The following is a 15,922-nucleotide window of genomic DNA, read 5'->3' on the forward strand; positions in this document are numbered from 1 at the left end:
AGAAGATTGCAATTAAGGGTCAGAGCAATGTATGTCCTTTAATTCAAGTTACTGAGCTTGATTTGACCAGATCTTTGGAATAATTGTGCAAAAAAAAGAATAAGTAAACTTAGGGGCCAGAGAGATAGCATGGAGGTAGGGCATTTGCCTTGTATGCAGAAGGATGACAATTCAAATTCCGGCATCCCATATGGTCCCCGAGCCTACCAGAAGTGACTTCTGAGCATAGATAGAGCCAGGAGTAATCCGAGGGCTGCTGGGTGTGGCCCAATAAATAAAAAAGAAAGAATAAGTAAACCTAGTAATCTTACAAACTTGGAGAAGAGCTTAGAAAGCTATCCCCAATAAGGTCAAAAGAAGAAATGGAAAATGAAAGTTTGAAAACACCCTCCAAAAAGGGTAACTTAAAGTTGGGAGTTAGTTTAGGGGTGAGGGGGGAATATCCATGGGCCCTGTTTTGATCTCAAGCTCCACATGCTCCAAGCATCATAAGGTGATACTATCTGCACAACGTAGATAGATGATGGAAAATAAATAGCAAATAAGAAAATGCAGACAGATAATTATGTATGTGATGTGAAGCAGGCAAACAAGGTTAATATACTACCTGGTGGCAGTGAGGCTCTAAGAAAGGCAGAAAAGTTTAATGAAATGTACAGCAATGAATCCTGTGACAGGCTACAAGCTCTCCCTTTATTATGAATCAGGGTCAGTGAGCACAGGCCAATCCTAGGTGACCACTGAGCAGACTCTACCTCACATTACTTCATTATAATAGCCTAACAACATATCAATAGAATGCCCACTGGTTCCACGACAGTTTTACAGCTAGGACTTCAGACCCCAAGGTATGCTCATACATTTGGCAAAGAGAGTGGAAGGGAAAAGGCAGTGAAGTGGAAGGAAAAGTGAAGGAAAGGCAGGATGAGTGAAACAATGAAAAAGACATAATGGGCTGAATGGGCAGCATGGAATCAAGGCTCATTGTTGTGTATGTAAATATTTTAGGGGATTATTATAATCAGTGATTGTGCCCTACCCTAGGGTGTGACCTGGCATTCTGCCCCCACCCTAGAGTAGTACCTGATTCTGCTTCCACCATTGGGTGGTATCTGATCCCACCATTGGGTGGTACCTGATTCTGGGGGATAAAAACAAGGGTCTGTGGAAGGCGAGAGGCTTTTTACTGGAATTGAGGCTGAGTCTTTGGACTTCAGTCTTGTCCACCGAATAAAGCTAATATTTCCACAAGCCTGACTGTCTGCGAGCTGTTTACCCGCCGTTTCACATCAGAACCCTCGGCTAGACAGGGTGGCAGACATGTGCTCCGAGCTGAAAGGGAAAGACCTCGTCCTCCATCCCTCCATCAGTCAATCTCTTCAGGGGCTGACTTGCAACAGCTCATGACTTGTATTTGGATATTCCAGTTTGATTCTCAGCACCACATGGTCCCTTGCTGCAGCCCTTGAAGGACCTCAAGCATCTCTGAGGTAGCCGTGTAGGCTCCTGAGTGTTGCTGGAGAGTCCAGGTAGTCCCAAGCACTGTAGGACCCAAGTGGCACCACATCTTTAGAATTTTACATTGACAATGAGCCACCAGCATATCTGGCCAAGGATCACTAGGGGCAAACTCCAGACTTCCTCACGGCATTTGATAACCCTCCGTCAAAAGAGGCAAAAACAAAGACCATGGTGGTATGTCTTTTTCGGCCCCCACTCCCTGTACCTGTGAGAATATCGCTGCTATTTTTTCTTTTTCTCCAATATAATAAACATTCTCTTGACCTGACCTGAGTGTTTGCCCTGAACTGAGTGTTTGCATTTTTTCTTTCTAAATAAACACTTAGTCCTGTATGCTCCTCACAAAGATTATTTATGAGAAAAGCACAAAATCAAGTGCATAATAGAGTGTGCTGTATAAACTTAAACAGACTTGCACCCTGGGCCTTCACATTTAGCTGCCTGCCAGGTGAGCAAAATATCACGGGGCTCTCTGAGCACTGCTTGGGAGGCCCACCAAAAAATAAAAAACAAAAACAAAAAACCTCAAACCCCCCCCAAACCCAGGATGGCTTCAGGACAAGATTCAATGCTACACAGGGGTGTCCATAGCCTATTAGACCTATCTTTCTCCCTGCTGGTCCATACCTTGTGCATGTACTGATGATCCCTCATGCTTCAAGATGGAAGAACCAAGAGTCATGGCCTCTGGCTTACCAAAGCCTTATAGGATTCCTACTAGCCCCAACTAGAAACAGTAAAGAAACACTATAAGTTGCTTGTACTAATAAATGAAGTTACAAAACTTGGGAAAAGCCCTAAACACACTAGTAGTTTTCATTCTCCCGAAAGAAGAATTCAGAATAATTTGGAGTCTGAGAGATAGTACTGAAGGAAGAAATTTGCTTACACTAACTTGGATTCAAAGCCTGGCATCCTATATCATCCCCCAAGTTTGCCAGGAGTGATCCCTGAGCATAGAATCAGGAGCAAATCCAAAGCACTTCTGGGTATGTCCCCCAACAATAAATTAAAAAGATAATTCAGAGTAACAAGGACCAGTGTGCTCACTGAAACAAAAAACAAAAAAAAAAAAACAAACAATTGAAGAGCTTTTCAACAATGAGAGTGTATTAGGAAACTATAATAAAAAATAACTGAATTCAAGAGCATAATAGAATATTAAAACAAAGACACAATAGAGGGAACATTCAGCCACCTTCTAGAAGCAGAAGAATGTATCAGTGTACTTAAGAATAAGATTCATTAAATAATAAATACATGTATAAATAACAAAGTAAAAGAGTGAAGAAAGAGTCAGAAATTTATGGAGCCACAAGAGAAACAATATCTTCTTTATAAGGGTTCCAGATGCAGAAAAGGAGAAAATAGAAGCAACTTGGGTAGAAGAAGTTATAGCCAAAAGTTTCCCCAATCTGAGGATTGACCATACACATGTATACAGAAAATACAGAGTGACAGAAACAATACAAATAGCAAATCACTGAAACACATTGTAATTAAAATAGTAAGAGTCAAAGATATAAATATAATTCCAAATCGCAGAAAAAACATAACATAATATTATTAAAATTTACAGTAAATTAGAGTAAAAACTAAATGCTAGGAGAGAATGATATTATATAGCCAATTTACTGTTTGAATAGGCATTCAAACCAGAATACTTTATCCAGTGAGGTTACATTCAAAAGCAACACGAAAATTCACTGACATAAAGCATCTGAAGAAGTTCCTAAACAGTAGACCAGTACTGTAAGATAAACTAGAGTATATTAAAGAAGAAAAATACAATGCCAAATAAAAATTATACTAATATATAGAATTCACACAAAACAGTAATAATTTTATTTTAATATTTTCCTAAAAATAAAAGCCCTGAACTTACGATGGAAAGAAATGAAGTGTCAGGATAGACCAGAAAATTGAACCAAATAGTCTGCAGCTTACAAGATACATATCAGGACCATCATGCTAAACAGACTTAAGATAAAAGGCTAGAAAGCTGTCAGATTAAAATTAAAAAATGCTGAAACAGTCAGTTTACAACAGATGAAACAGATTTCAAACCAAAAGAAATTGCAAGGTAGTGATGGTCAAAAGAAACATATCAATAAGACAAGTAACATATATGCTCTAAATGAGGGAACTTCAGAGGCACTGAGGGAAGAAATGAAGAGAGTCAGGAATAATAGGAATTTACAGGAGGATTAGGTAAGTAAAAATTTTAGGGGATAATTTTGGTCATACTCGAAGATGATCAGGGGTAACTCCTGGCTCTGTACTCAGGAATCACTCCCAGTGGGCTCAGAGAACCACATAAGATGTCAGGGATTGAACCTGGGTTGGCTTTATGCAAGGCAAATGCTTTACCCATTGTGATAGCACTCTGGCCCTAAATTCTTTTTATTATATTTTATTTCCAGCCTGCAATCTTGAAGGGCACATTTTAAGTTTTATTGTTGAAGTTTACATAGCTCATTTTCAGTTTTGTTTATTCTGTGGTTTGCGTAGTGAGCTACACACTCTTTTACATTACTGTTTCTTCTGATGTTGTCTATCTCTTCTCTCTATTTCTTTTCTTCTTTATCTTTCTCCTCCCTATACTCTACAGCCAGTAGTAATCTAGGTAATTCACCTTTCAGGCATTGCATTCTCTCATTAAGTTGTTCTATATACCACATATAAGCAGTATGATTCTTTGTTTATCATTCCTTTATTTGGTTTACTTAATTTGATGTACCTTCCAATTCCATCCAAATTTCATTGAATTTTATGATCTGATCATTGCTTACAGATTTTAGTACTTTATTATGCATGTATTCCATATCTTTATGATCTCTCATTAGGCATCTACCATGTTTTCCGGCATATAAGATGACTTTTGAAACTAAAAAAAATTCAACCGAAAAACAGAGGTCGTCTTATATGCCGAGTATATCCCAAAAACTGTTTCGATATGTTGCTAAATGAAAATCATCTGGATATTGCCACAAAATGAATTTCCCAACTCGATCCTGCATCAATCACTGTAAGGCTGCTTGGACCGCATCTCTGACTCAGCCAATCCAGGCAGGCTTTTTATGCATGCAAATTAGACAATGTTCTGGACCCGAATCTACACTGTCAAAAGCCTGCTCAGATTGGCCAGAGTCAGAGAGGAAGTCTATTACAGTATAACCTTTGAACCTTTACTTGTTCTGATTGGCTCATTGTGGTACATACAGTTGCAGCACAGGAATGTTCTGTCTTATACAGTGAATATAGGCCTAAACCTATGTTTTAATTGTAAAATTAGGGGGTCGTCTTATACACCCAGTCATCTTATACACTGGAAAATATGGTAGGTTGAAGAAAAAAGTTATATGCTTGTATGTAAACAATGATGCAGAGTGCAAATAAGAAAAATCACCCCATTTCTATCTATGTTAAAAACTCAAATATCTAGGAATCAATCTAAAAATTAGATGAATTACCTATTTTGTGAAAATTATAATTCATTCATTGAATAAATAATGGAAGACACAAAAAAACAGAATCAATTCTTTTTCATCAATTGAAAGTGTCAATATCAGAGCCGGCGAGGTGGCACTAGAGGTAAGGTGTCTGCCTTGCAAGTGCTAGCCAAAGAAGGACCGCAGTTTGATCCCCCGGCATCCCATATGGTCCCCCGAAGCCAGGGGCAATTTCTGAGCACTTAGCCAGGAGTAACCCCTGAGCATCAAATGGGAGTGGCCTGAAAAACCAAACCAAAACAAAAAACGAAAGTGTCAATATCATCATTTCATATTACCCAAAGTGGCTTACTGATAAAGGACACAAATAACTTCTAAAATTTGCAAAATTCTAAAATTTCCCAAGAGCAGCAAAATTCTGATGCCTCCAAAAGAATAGGAAACATTAGATTCCTGGACATTAGTATTTATTTCAAGCCAATAATAAAAAAAAAGTGTTCTTCACTCTGGAAGCAAGGCAATTCTCTTTGTCCCTTACAACTTTTCTGAGTCTAAAGTTTGCATCATCTGATATTAGTATGGCCACTCCAGCTTTTATAAGGGTGTTGTTTGCTTGGATGATTTTCCTCCAGCCTTTGATTTTGAGTCTACATTTGTTCTGACCATTCAGGTGTATTACTTGTAGTCAGCAGAAGTTTGGATTCAGTTTTTTAATCCATTTAGCTACTCTGTGTCTCTTAAATGGTGCGTTTAGTCCATTGACATTGAGAGAGACAATTGTCAGGAAATTTAGTGCCATCTCTGTGTAGAAGTTTGGTGTGTCTGTTGGTCAGTCTTGTCTTAGAGCAGATCATCCAGGTTTTCTTTTAAGGCTGGTTTTGAATCTGTAAAGTTTCCGTGCTGTTTTTATCCGTGAAGCTATGTATACTTCCTTTAAACTTGAAAATGAGTCTGGCTGGGTGCAGAATTCTAGGCTAAGCATTCACTTTGTTGAATTTTGTCACTATGTCCCACCACTGCCTTCTGGCCTTGAGGGTTTCTTGTGACAGGTTTGCTCCCTTATGGACAGAAAAATTATGACAAAAGGGATCACACATGAAGTGAAAAGAGGAGAACTTTAATAAACAGTACTGGAAACATTGGTTAGCCACATGTAAAAAGAAATAAAAGGAAAATAACTTGGACTTCTAACTCACACTATTCACAGATTTCATCCAAAACAGATTACAGACAGCAGTATCAAACCTTTCTCCATAAAATACCTCAAGGAAAACATAGGCAAAACTCTTCAACATCTTGATCTGAGAGGAAACTTTAATAATGTGACTGCACTGGCAAATAAAACCCAAGCAGAAACAAACAAATATGATTATATAAAACTAAAAAGCTTCTGCACCATGAAAAAAATGAGGACTTTTGGTTTCCTCTTTGATTCTGGAGATCAGCTCTTGCCAGGTATGGGGTTTGGGGAAGCCCTATGCCAGAAGCCCTCTCCCTAGCTTGGGGAGTTCTGGGAGGCTTGGCAGGCCCTTAGCCGTCCTTGTCTTTTTCCCCTGACTCCAGGCCTTCCCTGGGTGCCAGCTCAGATGACCAGAAGTGGGTTCAGGTGGACTCTTTGGGGTCCTCAAGCTTCCCCCCTCCCTCTGTACTCCAGGGAGGAGATGCATGGTGAGGAGGGCAGCCAGATATCTGGCTTCTGGTTTCCTCTTTGATTCTGGAGGCCAGCACGTGCCAGGTATGGGGTTTGGGGAGGCCCCATGCTGGAGGCCTTCTCCCTAGCCTGGGGAGTTCTGGGAGGCTTGGCAGGCCCCCAGCCGTCCCCCTCTTTTTTCCCTGGACTTCAGGCCCTCCCTGGGTGTTGGCTCAGATGGCCAGAAGGGGGTTCAGGTGGATTCTTAGGGTCCTCAGGCTTCCCTCCTCCTTCCATACTGCATGGAGGAGGTGCAGGAGGAGGAGGGCAGGCAAATATCTGGCTTCCAGTTTCCCCTTTGTTTATGGAGGCCAGCTCTTGCCAGGTATGGGGTTTGGGGAGTCCCCATGCCGGAGGCCTTCTCCCTAGCCTGGGGAGTGCTGGGATGCTTGGCAGGCCCCCATTCGTCCCTCTCTTTTTCCCCTGGACTCCAGGCCTTCCCTGGGCGCCGGTCCAGGTGGGCTCTATAGGGGTCATTAGGCTTTCCCCCTACCTCTCCCTACAGTAATGGGAATGTGCTTTGGGAGGAGGGTGGGTCATTCTAGCACTGGTTTATGTTGGGACAGTCACTGGAAATTTTTTTCTCCTTGGTCTCCTATTGACAGTATTGTATGCATATAGTTTATATATGCATAATATCCATCTTGTATTGTGACCTTGATACTGCCCTACAAAGCTCATATCTAATCTTTTACTGCCTCAGTCCCAACTCTTGTTTCCCCCCATCTTCCCATGTAGGTGTAGCTCATGACATTGAAGCTCAACACATAGAGTGATGAGTGCAGTTAGAGAAATAACTACACTGAAAACTATCATAACAATGTGAATGAATGAGGGAAATAGAAAGCCTGTCTTAAGTACAGGTGTAGGTGGGGTGGGGAGGAGGGAGATCTGGGAAATTGGTGGTGAAAATCTTGCACTGGTGAAGGGGGGTGTTCTTTATATGACTTATCACACAACTACAATCATATTTGTAATCACAGTGTTTAAATAAAAATAATTAAAAAATGTTTAAAAAAAGAAAAAAATGAGGACTAAAATAACAAAACACCATACACAACACAAAAGGAATAGTATCTAAGTAATATAAAACATTCTCAAAGCACAATCAAAGCAAACAAACCAATTAAAATTGGGAGAAGAGATAAGCAGACAATTCCTCAAGTTTCTTCTGGACATAAATATGGCCAACTGGCATAAGAAAATTGTTCAGGTCTGGAGAGATAGCACGGCTGTAGAGCGTTTACCTTAGACACAGAAGGGCAGTGGTTCAAATCCTGGCATCCCATATGGTCCCCCGATTCTGCGGGGGTGAATCTTGAGTGTAGTACCAGGAGTAACCCCTGAGCGCTGCCGGGTGTGATCCAAAAACTAAAAAAAAAATTGCTCATCATCTCTATCAGGAATATGCAAATCAAAATGACAGTAAGGCATTGCCTCATATCAGTGAGCAAGGTCTATAAGATAAACATAAAAAGAAATTCTCATTCACAATTGGCTGAATTGTAGCATAGCTCAGCTTCTCTAGAAATTTGTTTGGCAACTCCTCAAAATATTGCCAATATATCTTCCAGGTGACCCTGCTATTCCATTCCTTGAACTCTACACCAAGAACACAAAAACATTAATTCAAAGGACCTGTCCACCTAGTTCCTCTCACTACTGTTTATAAAAAAAGGTCTGTAAACAACCCAAGTGACCAGTAACAGATGAATGTATAAGAAATTGTGGTATAGATATACAATGGAATGCTCATATCTTATGAGAAATGATATATTTTGGAAGTATGCAGTAAATTGAATGGAACTGAAAGGTGTCATGCTAAGTAAAGTAAGTTGGAAAATGAAAGATAAACACTAGAAGATGTGGGTCCTATGTAGGTATTAGATAATCCCTAATGGAAATAAACCTTAAAATATGCTGAATAAAGCTGTATAAAGTAAAAATATAAAATATAAATAAAAATATGCTGAATAAAACTGTGTGACATGAGCATGGGACGATAGTGGAGGAACTGGTATAGTGATCTGCAGATATAAAATGATGACTTTAAGACAATTATAACTATTATACCTCAAAAATCAACAAAAGGACAGTCACCAGTTGAGTGTTTTTTCTGTTGGAGGTTTTGAGGTTTACATATCACAGCTATGTACTATTAGATACTAAGCAAATTAAGGAATAAAAAAAGGATGGCAAATAATATCCCTAAATGTACCTTCATATCAATAAAAACTGAGGACAGAGAATCATTTATTTGTATAAGAAAATGTCTTTCTAAAGCTATCTCTTGCATGTTCAAGGCCCTGGGAAATAATCATTTATGTAAGTTTTTTATATATTTATAATAAGTATATCATAAAACTCAAGGTCCACATAAGGTGCTTTCTTGCACATACAGAAGTAATGAAGATATACTTCAATGGTCATGGGCTGATTATTACATTGTGTTTTTTCTTATTGCCCAGCACCATCTCTTCTTGTCTAGGCACAGGAACTTTATATTTATCCAAATTGTTGTCAGATGTATCATTCTTGCCTAACTAGAATCTTCATCGATCAGGAAATGAGCAACAGCATTATAAATCAGGACACCATGGCCTTATTCAACTTGCATGTATTGCATTTATACAGTCATCTTGCTTCTACAGCTCTCTCATTTCTCAGTAAATGCTAGTTTCCATCTTTACACCTGATAGGAGAGCACCTAGTCTTGCCTGTGAATACCAGCATTCAATGACCCTATTAGGTCATCACTGTGCTTCATCAATGACACATCCATAAGCAATTCATTTCCAGGGTGTGCAGGAAATGTGAACAATTATTCATGTCCCAGCTATGCTCAATACACTGTTACTTTTATAGCAAAATAGAATCGCCTGGCACTCAACTGCACCTTCTCTAGAATCCCTTCTTGTTGGGACTACTACATGTTAGAGCACAGGTGAACAAGCTGAAAATGGGGGTGTGTGAGGTGCTGTAAGGATTAAGAAAGCACGACAGATGTTCGAGAGAAAAGCATGGGCTCAGGAGCTCACAACTTTGTGGACTGAGACTTTTGCATTCAGTATATTTTGTTCAGGGCCAGATACCTATCTAATGCTAAGCAAGCCTAAATAGGTTTTTGACATCTCAAAAAGGGTACTGAGGAGGAAGCTAATGTAAAGTCTCTGTGGATTATCTTCCTCAGGAGAGGTGGCAAGACAAGAGAGTGAATACAGGACCACCTTACAGGGCATTTCCTGCGAGTGACTGTGTTCCAGGTTCCAGTAATTTAGAAATTAAGAGTCCTTAGATCACCTTTTTCTGCCTCTCCTCAGACTGTTAACTCCCTATCTAAACTTGTTTATTTCTGGATTATTCATATCTACAGTGCTTGAATGCCATTTCTTCTCTGAGGAAAGTACATTATCTTCCACACACCATCAGTTATTACTGGAGGTGGATGAAAGAGCAGTTTCTTTTGCATAAAGATCTGATTTCTGGGTCAAGAAAAAGCACAGCAGTTAAGGTACATGCTACTTATATGTTCAATTCCTGCTGTTAGGTTGGACCCATAGAGACCAGAGAAAGATAATTAAAGAAAGGAGTTACTTAGAGCTCAGTGCTGAGGACTCCCAGCCCAAAGAAACACTGAGAGCCTTGGCAGTCTTTTAGCACACATTTTATACTCTTCTACAACCAAGGCAGTGGGAGGGGAGAGGCAAACCACAATCTTCCCTTATTGACAAAAGGCAGGGATACAGAAAAGGTAAACAAGGTTAGAGTACCCAAGACATCCTGGCGAGTTGGTTGGTTTTTTGTTTTTGTTTTTTGACATTGATCTAATTTATGATCCCTGTACTCATGATCTTGAGGGCTATTAGTCTTATGGGAGACCCTCTTTTTTCAGGGTAATTGCTTCTGGCGTGTTTCCCTAATTTTTCATTTACAACCCACCCAGGGATTGTCCATTTGAGGTTAGTTTTTTTGTTGCTCTATCTTGCCCCCACAAACCTTTTCACTGGGCTAAGTTATACTGTTCCTGAACACTCTCAAAGTAAGTAATGTATGGCAATTAGGGTATCGTCACAGCTTGTGATAAGCTGTCTGACTTAGGTTTGGGCAGCTTTAATTTTGGCCTCTAGCCAAGAGTTGTCTTGGTTCAAGGCTAAGTCCTATAATGGGGGAGAAGGGGCCATATTGTTTCACATTGCCTTTGCTCCATGTTCTTCAGAGAACATTGCAAGGTGCAGCCCTGAACATCACATCAGGGGCATCCCTGGAGACCTGGGAAGCAGGCTGGAAATGGTATAGTGGACTCTGGCACCACAGGGTCCAAACAGCATCGCACCCTTGGGCCCAGCATTGAATGCACACTGGCCAGCTGGTCAGGTACTTCTGTGAGTGGTCCTGGGAACCCCGAGTCCTGCTAAGGAGAAGCATGTCTCCCAACCCTCATCTCTGGTCCTCAGCCAGCAAGAATGTGAAAGGAGCATTCCCAGCCCAGTTAGTGCTCTCCATGATTCTGAATACCTCACAGGGAGCCGGCAAGAAAAGGGTCACCTTCCTGAGTTACAGGTGAAACAACAGATGCAGGTCAAAGAGCCCCGTCCCCTCGGACATTTCACAATGGGTGAGGTGAGGCAAGGGGTAAGGGCAGGAAGAAGAGGAATGAGGAAGAGGCAGAGAAAAATACGAGAAGAAAAGAGTGACGGGGCTGTGGGCTTCAGTGTTTTGAGGGTTGCCTCAGCTTTCCTCTTTCTGGGCTCCTGAAAGTCTGCTATGCATAGCCCTAAAATGGCATTTCCATTTGAACAGAAGCGCTTGTCTTCTGGTGCACCGAAGCGCCCCTGACTTTTGTCCACTACACCTCACAGCTTACCAGACTCAATATTCCCCACATTGATACTTTTTTTTTACCCAGCAGGTTTCTTGCTTGAGTACCTTGAAGTAATCACAGGTTCCTAGGGGTTGTTAATCAGTGTTGTCATCCTTAAAAAGCTCAACGTTTTGTCCTGTGCTTTCATTTTATTAAAAGGCACACCACAAAGCAACCTGTCAGAAATATAGAGGCAGGCTCGCCTGAATCTAGAATAGATGAGAAGTTTCTGACCTTCAAGCCTGGAGTTGAATGAGAAACCAATGCTTTCTGGGAGGCCATCTGCAGCCTTTACAGGGAGCTACAGCAAAATCCAAGCAGGCCAGGACAATGGATTGTAGGACATAAACTGTAGATGCCATCCACAGGGAGAGGCACTCACCTGCAGTGCATGAAAACATCAATCACAGCCGTGCATGGAAGAATAATACTCAGGCTGCTTACTATTCAATGAAATTCCCAGAGTGAGCAGAAAGTGCTGGGGGTGCAGAGTATTCTGGGATAGAGCAAGACCCGACCCCTTTCTCTGACCCCTGACAGACACACACCCAGCCAATTAGATCTTGAGACTGCATTGAACCACACTCCCCCAACAACTGGTAGAATTAACCAGCTTTGCAAGACCTAGCACTACCCTTGACTACAAGAGACCCCTATGAATTCAGGAGGGCCTTTTGAATGAGTCATGGAGGCTGACCGCAAAATGTTCCTAGGAGTTGTCCTTTTCGGTGTGGTCCTTGTTTATGTGGGAGGGGAACTGTCCATTGTTGCCCGGGAACCACAAGGTGCCAGGGGTTGAATCAAGGATTCCTGATTCAATCAAAGGATGCACTCTTACCGAGTCATCTATGGCCTGTATTGTATTTCCTTTAGCAATGTAATGTGTTGCATGGATACAAATTTTTAAATGATTATCTATCTTAAAATGACATTTGATTTTTTATATTCTCTTAGAAATATGGGGCCAGAGTGATAGTATAGGTAAAGTACTTGCTTTGAGCCAGGAGTCAGCCCTAAGCACTATTATGTATGGACTAAAAACCAAACCAAAAATCCCTTAGGAGTTTTAGTATTGAAAAAAATTAGGGGGGGGTTTCACACCTGGTGGTACTTGAGTTATTCCTGGCTCTGCTCTGGGGTCATTCCTGGAGGTGCTCGGGGAATCATTTTGGATGCCAGATATCGAATTTGGGTCAGCTACATGCAAGACAAATGTCCTACCTGCTGTGTCTAATTCCAGCATTGCTGTTTTGTGTCAAATATCTATTGAGAAATTCTCGGTTGCTGAAAGCTGGGGAACCTCTGCATCTTCTCTAATTTTCTCTCTTGATCTTCCATTCAGTGTTGTTTTATTTCTAATCTCATCTCTAGTTCTATTTCAAACTTTACTTTCCTCTACCTTCCACCTTAAAATTAACTGAAAGAGAAGCAGGGAAATAGGAACTCACAGCAAATGCTTTATTGTTTGTGATTATTTTTCTATTTTACTGGCATTGGAACACTTATGCACAAAACACTTCTGAACATCAGAAAAGAACTTCTGTAGCCTAAGGAGCTGACCTCACTCACTTGCATGACACAAAGCAAGAATGAAGACAGCATCTGCAGTGGTGGAGAAACTAGTTAGATCTGAATTGAAGTACTAGCTGTGATCTTTAAGATCTTGTGAACTTAAAGAAACATAAAGGGCCAGATTGATAGTACAGATAATAGGACATTTGCCTCACACACAGTTTAACTGGGCTGGATCCCCAGCATTCTGTATAGTTCTCCAAGCATTGTTAGAAGTGATCCCATGCTTAGTGAAATAAGCCAGAGAGAGAGACATAGACACAGAATAGTGTCACTCATCTATGGGCTTTAAAAAAATAAAAGACAGTATTAAAATAATTCCCAGAGATGAGGGTCGGAAGGACTGGCTCATGATATGAAGCTCACCACAAAGAGTAGTGAGTGCAGTTAGAGAAATAACTACACTGACAACTATCATAACAAAGTCAATGAGTGAGGAAAGTAGAAGGCCTGTCTAGAATACAGGAGGGGGGGATGGAGGTGGGGTCATTGGTGATTGAATGTTGCACTGGTGAAGGGGGGCTGTTCTTTTTATTACTGAAATCATGTTTGTAATCACGGTGTTTAAATAAATATATTTAAAACAAAACCAAATCAAAAATAAAATAAATAAAAAAATAGAAGTGATCCCTCAGGGCAGAGCCAGGAGTAACCCCTGAGCTCCAGTAGATGTGCCCCTCCCCACAAAAAAGTATTTTGCTCCATTGGAAAAAAACCAGATCTATGAATAGGTCTATGAACAGATAAATAAATCTCTACTGCCAAGTAGCTCTGGAGCCGCTGTTAATATAAGGAGGTCTTGGGCATTCAAACCCAAAGGATTAGCTGCCTGGATTGTGTGTGTGAGTGTGTGTGTGTGTGTGTGTGTGTGTGTGTGTGTGTGTTTGTTTGTGTGTTGCTGCTGATACTGAGCCTTGCGCCCACCCATGCAGAACAAGTGTTCTCTCATTCCAGGCTCAGGGACCGCATCTTCCCGCCATGCATCTCCCATCCCAGGTAGGAGAAAATATAAATTTAGCATGTTCAGGCTCTTCTTGAACTCAGTGCGTTTATCTTTTGTAAGTATTCATACAATTATGAACTTCTGAACAACTTTTGGTCCAAATGTTTAGTGCTTTTATTTTAACGGAAGCTGTAATTTAAGAACACCAAAGCTGAAGCACGCAAGCCTGCAAAACTGTTTAGTCAAGGAAAATACATCATTTACACTGACCCTGAGTGTTAATGCACCCAGACAGGAGGCAAACTCATTCTGTCCTGGGCTCCTGGCTTCTCCCTTTCTACTCATGTGACTCTCAGCATTTACTTAACCATCGATGATGCCTTATGGAGACATTAACTGTCTGCCTCTAAGAATTTGTTAGAATCGACTAAAACCATGGTATAAAATTCCTTTCAAATGTCCCTGCGGGGCAGGTGCCTGTGAATTGATCTTCACTGCCTTTTAACTGTACCCTTTCTGTTCTTTATAATTAGTTTAAGTAAAACATTGCTCTTTTTTCCTTTTATTTCCCCCACATGACTGGCTTGCAACAGAAATTCTCCTGACTCCCTTTTCTGTTGAGATTTTCTTCTTTAGGGGGAGGTCTCACCTGGTGACGCTCAGGGGTTACTCCTGGCAAAGCACTCATAAATCTGTCCTGGCTTGGAGGACCATATGGGACACCGGGGGATTGAGCCATGGTCTGTCCTAGTCTAGCATGTGCAAGAAAGATGCCTTACAGCTTGCACCACCGCTCTGGCCCCTGGGATTTTTTGTCCAACTTAGATTAAGAAAACTGGACAGGTCTGCTTAACTTTAGCACCTTATCACTAGCTGACCTCTGGACTTCTCAATACTCCTTGGGGTAATGGCTATGTGCTCTGGACTGTCCCTTCAGCACCGAGACAATGCATGCAGTTTCTTTTTTCATGTCTTCTAATAAGAGGTTTTGCCAGCTGTAACCCTATTCCCCCATTCTTCCTGTGGAACTTGATCTTACCTGCAAGACCCTCCCATTCCTGGGAGGGGTCTTGGGAAGGTAATAAAAGATTTGGCCTCAGGGGCAGAAAGGATTGGATGGAGAGGTAGCAGGAGGCTAGAGATGGCTGATAAAGGCTAGACACAGAGCAAGCTAAAAATAGCATGCATAAATGGTTATAATATAGAAGCCACACATGTTGGCTAGGGCACAAATAAAGCTGATATTTCCTGAAACCTGCTGTGTGTGAATTGCTTCTTGCTCCCACCTGAACTTGAGGACCCGCCCGTTAATGGGGGATGGAGCCACGTGGCTGGGTCTAAAGGACAAAGGCCTCCATCTCCACCTACATTTATGTAGAAAGTCTCTGAAGACATGTACTATATTCTCCTGTGTCCAGGTGAGAGCATCAATTTATTCCACAACTGAAACGTATGTCTTGCTTTGGGCACAGCGCTACAGATTTGACAGCAGCCCCCAAGGCTGAGTGGTCTCCTAAATTCAAATATTCTCATCTAGCACAGGGTCACTACATGTGGGGCATTTACCTGGGTCAAAATCTACATCAGTCCTTAGCAAGCAGGAGCCAAGAGGACAGAAGCTGTGAAGATCCCACTGCCTTGAAGTGATGTGAGGAGTAACATCTGAGAGATGTTTCCGTTTGCAAACTAGGTCAACTCTGACTGGCAGTTCTGGATAAGGGGCAGGGATGTTCAGAGCACTCAGCTGGTGGCCTATCCCACCAGCTGTGGCTGTGGCTATACCATCTAATGAAGCCATTGGTTGCATCAAGTTTCACATACCTGGAGTCTTAAGTGGGTTCTCCAGAGCCCATTTATGGGGAAAAGTACAGATGCAGCAATGG

The sequence above is a fragment of the Suncus etruscus genome, chromosome 2, assembly GCF_024139225.1.
Source record: "Suncus etruscus isolate mSunEtr1 chromosome 2, mSunEtr1.pri.cur, whole genome shotgun sequence".
NCBI lineage: Eukaryota > Metazoa > Chordata > Mammalia > Eulipotyphla > Soricidae > Suncus > Suncus etruscus.